The sequence below is a fragment of the Elephas maximus genome, chromosome 7 (assembly GCF_024166365.1).
Source record: "Elephas maximus indicus isolate mEleMax1 chromosome 7, mEleMax1 primary haplotype, whole genome shotgun sequence".
NCBI classification, from domain to species: domain Eukaryota; kingdom Metazoa; phylum Chordata; class Mammalia; order Proboscidea; family Elephantidae; genus Elephas; species Elephas maximus.
In genome coordinates this window covers 12,756,177-12,761,195 of record NC_064825.1, presented here as the reverse complement: position 1 = coordinate 12,761,195, position 5,019 = coordinate 12,756,177, and positions in this window count along the sequence as shown.

Sequence of the window (5,019 nt, the reverse complement as noted above, 5' to 3'; positions counted from 1 at the left end):
TAGAATACAAATTATCTGCTTTCAAAGGTACAGTGACAGAACAGGTACAAGCTAGACATTTCCATTACAAATGGGAGAAACTGGAGGGAAAGAAGGGATAACAGGCACCAAGCAAGTCAGCAGAACTTTACTTTAGCCCTCAAGGCTTTGAAAATAAACTTCTGTCTCTGAGACAATTTATACAATGGTGCTGCCCTCCAGACTCTAGGTATTGGCCACACTCTCTCAATTCTGAGTGGAGGTCCCAAGGCCCTGGGCTTCAGCTCTGCCTTTTAGGCCCACTGGGATGACAACTCTGCTCCCTCGGCTTTAGGTGCACCGTTCTCCTAGTCCATCTGAGTGGCGACTCCACCCTTAGAAACACTAGAAGCCATGGTTCCACCCTTTGAAACTCCAGAGATTGTGGCCATACCTTTTGAGACTGAGGCAGCTCAGCTTCCTGTGTTCCTTGTCTCTTCAGCCTCTGTTTTCTGGCTCCTTGGTGTCTTGGTTCTTGGGCCTCATGCTGGCATATGCCCTGCTGGGGCAAGTGTTCCAAAGCTCAGTAGCTCCACCAATAAATGCCTGCAGGCACTCCAGTCTGCCAGGAAGCCTCCTGCACACAAGCACCCACTTCTCTTGCTTCATGGGTTGGCAAGCCTCACTCCACCAATAAGTGCCTGGAGGCACCCTCCTCTGCCAGGAAGCCCCCTGCGCACAGGCACTCAGCTCTCTCACTCCATGGGCCAGCTCCAGTGTTGTCTGTCACTGGTCTCCTGGTTCTGCTGCTTCTGGCCCTCCCCTGCTGCCTCTCACCATCTGCACCCTCTCTGGCATTAACAGTTCTCCTCACTTCCTCCTGAGCTTCCTATCCATTCCCAGTTCCAAAACTGCTTCTACATTCGAGGTATCTGTTCGAGCAGCACTCTACTCTCAGTACTAAATTCTGTCTTAGTTATCTAGTGCTGCTATAACAGAAATACCACAAGTGGATGGTTTTAACAAAGAGAAAAGTATTTCCTCACAGTAAAGCAGGCTAAAAGTCTCAATCCAAGGTGTCAGCTCCAGGAGAAGGCTTTCTCTCTCCATTGCCTCTGGAGAAAGGTCCTTCTCATCAATCATCCCCTGGACTAGGAGCTTCTCCAAGCAGGAACTGCAGGCCCAAAGGACGTGCTCTGCTTCTGGCACTGCTTTCTCGGTGGCGTGAAGTCCCCCGTCTCTCTGCTTGCTTCTCTCTTTTATATCCCAAAAGAAACTGGCTCCAGACAAAATTCAACCCTGTAGATTGAGTCCTGACTCATCAACACAACTGCCGCCCATCCCCTTTCATTAACATCATAGAGGCAGGATTTACAACACATAGAAAAATCACATTAGACGACAAAATGGTGGACAATCACACAATACCGAGAATCATGGCCCAGCCAAATGGATACATACATCTGGGGGGACACAATTCAATCCATGACACCAGGAATGACAAATTGAAGAGGAATGGCATCACATTTATAGTCTAAAAGGATATTTCAAGATCTATGCTGAAGTACAACTCTGTCAGTAATAAGGTAGTATCCATACACCTACAAGGAAGACAAATTAATATGACTCTTCAAGTTTACATACCAACCACTAATGCTAAAGATGAAAAAATGAAGATTTTTATCAAATTCTGCAGTCTGAAATGGATCAAACATGCAATCAAGATGCACTGATAATTACTGGTGATTGGAATGCAAAAATTGGAAACAAAGAAGAATGTTCAGTAGTTGGAAAATATGGTCTTGGTGATAGAAACAATGTTAGAGATCACATGATAGAATTTTGCAAGACCAATGACTTATTCATTGCAAATACCGTTTTTCAACAAAACAAACGGTGACTATACACATGTACCTCACTGGATGAAATACACAGGAATCAAATAGACTGTATCTGTGGAAAGAGGTGATAGAAAAGCTCAATATCATCTGTCAAAACAAGGCTAGGAGCCAAATGCAGAACAGACCATCAGTTGCTCATATGCAAGTTCAAGTTGAAACTGAAGAGAATTAAAACAACTTCATGACTATATCGTGCCTGAATTTGGAGGCCATCTTAAGAATAGATTTGATGCATTGAACACTAATGCCAAAGAAGAGTTGTGGATGACATTAAGGACATCATACATGAAGAAAGCAACGGGTCATTAAAAAGACAGGAAAGAAAGAAAAGACCAAAATGAATGTCAGAAGAGACTCTGAAGTTTGCTCTTGAATGTAGAATAGCAAAAGCAAAATGAAGAAGTGATCATGTTAAAGAGTTGAACAGAAGATTTCGAAGGGCAGCTTGAGAAGACAAAGTATTACAGTAACATGTGCAAAGACCTGGAGTTAGAAAACCAAAAGGGAAGAATATGCTCAGCATTTCTCAAGCTCAAAGAACTGATGAAAAAATTCAAGGCTCAAGTTGCAATACTGAAGGATTCTATGGGCAAAATACTGAATGATGCAGGAAGCATCCAAAGAACATGGAAGGAATACACAGAGTCATTGCACCAAAAAGAATAATGGGTTGATGTTCAACCGTTTCAGGAGGTAGCATATGATCAAGAACCAGTGGTACTGAAGGAAGAAGTCCAAGCAGCACTGAGGTCACTGGTGAAAAACAAGGCTCCAGGAATTGATGGAATACTAACTGAGATATTTCAACAAACGCATGCAACACTGGAGTCACTCACTCATTTATGCCAAGAAATTTGGAAGACAGCTACCTGGCCAACCAACAGGAAGATATATATATATACACACACGCACATGTATGTATACATACATATATCTATGTATGTGTGTATATATATGTGTATATGTGTGTGTGCATATATATGTGTATATGTGTGTGTGTGTGTGTGTGTGTACACCCATTCCAATGAAAGGTGATCCAACAGAATGTGGAAATTTCTAGCAATATTATTAATATCACATGAAAGTAAAATTTTGCTGAAGATAATTCAAAAAGGGTTGAAGCAGTACATAGACAGGGAACTTCCAGAAATTCAAGCCGGATTCAGAAGATTTGGAAAGAAGTATGTCATTGTCGATGTCAGATGCATCTCGGCTGAAAGCAGAGAATGCCAGAAAGATGTTTACTGTGTTTTATTGACTATGCAAAGGCACTCGACTGTGTGGATCATAACAAATTATCGATAACATTGTGAAGAACAGGAATTCTAGAAAGCTTAATTGTGCTCATGAGGAACTTATACGTAGACAAAGAGGCAGATGTTTGAACAGAACACAGGCATACTGCCTGGTTTAAAATCAGAAAATGTGTGTGTCTGGATTGTATCCTTACATCATACTTATTCAATCTGTATGCTGAGCAAATAATCTGAAGCAGGACTATATGAAGAAGAACACAGCATCAGATTTGGAGGAAGCCTCATTAACATCCTGCAATATGCAGATGACACAACCTTGTTTGCTGAAAGCAAAGAGGACTTGAAGCACTTATTGATGAAGATCAGTGACTACAGACCAGTATGGATTACACTTCAACATAAAGAAAACAATAATCCTTACAAAAGAACCAATAAGCAACATCTCGATAAATGGAGAAAAGATTAAAGTTGTAAAGGATTTCATTTTACTTGAATCCATGATCAACACCCATAGAAGCCCTAGCAAGAAATCAAACAAATATTGCATCAGGCAAATCTACTGGGAAAGACCTTTTTAAAGTATTGAAAAGCAAAGATGTCAGTTTGAGGACTAAGGTACACCTGATCCAAGCCACGATATTTTCACTCACCTCATATAAATGTGAAAGCTGGACAAAGGATAAGGAAGACCGGGGAAGAATTGATGTCTTTGAATTATGGTGTTGGCGAAGAATGTTGCATATACCATGGACTGCCAGGAGAAAAAGCACAGCCAGAATACTCCTTAAAAGTGTGGATGGCAAGACTTCATCTCACATTCTTTGGACATGTTATCAGGAGGGTCCAATCCCTGGAAGAAGACCCCATGTTTGGTAAAGTAAAGGGTCAGCGAAAAAGAGGAAGACTCTCAATGAAATGGATCGACACAGTGGCTGCAACAATGAGCTCAGGCATAGCAATGATTGTGAGGCTGGCACAGGACCTGGCAGTGTTTCGTTCTGCTATACATAGGGTCACTACGAGCCAGAACTTATTCGACAGCACCTAACAACAACAACACAGGTCTATTGTGAAGATATTAAGCAAAATTACCTATATAATTCACAAATAGAAGATATGCTACATGAAGGAAGGATTTTTGTTTACTCTTCCCAGGTCTAGTTTAAAAAAAAAAAAACTGCCCCGTAGATTTTCCAAGGGGCACCTGGTGAATTCAAACTGCCGAACTTTTGGTTAGCAGCCATAGCTCTTAACCACTACGCCACCAGGGTTTCCAGCCTAGTTTAGTACCCGGCTATTTGTAGGTGCTCCAAAATCTTTGTTGAATTAACAAATAATTGATTGAGTAAAGGTGTCAAGGGTCCAGCATTGTGCCTGACATTCTGTCCCAGGAAATCAAAGCCAGGAGAGAACATCTGGAAGAGAATGTCCTAGATGGAGAAATTTTGCCAAAGAAATAATGAGGTTAAAAACCTATGAAAATGACAAATAGGCTATACGAATTACAAAAATTCTCGGTAGTGAGGGCAAAAATTATCCTTTTGGTGGGGGGACTCCCCAGCTGTTTTTAAAAGCATACAAATCATTTTTTTGCTTGTTTGTTACATAAAACAGATCTTAAAGATTATACAGTTAATGTATCTCAGCATATTCACTGTCTGGACTCATGTTACCTATCTGTTCATGTCTTCTAGAACCCTCCAACCCAAGCTCCATGTCCAGTCAAATCAGCACACCTCCCTAAACTTCACCTCAGCAATTTCCATATCATCAAGTGGCCTTTCAGTTGGGAGAACCAAAAAGGGCACATGGGAAAGGGTTTGGAATGGCCATAAAAGACCTCTAATGCCATTTTACATATTACAATCTATTAACACTAAGGAAATACTGAGTCATTTAGAAGC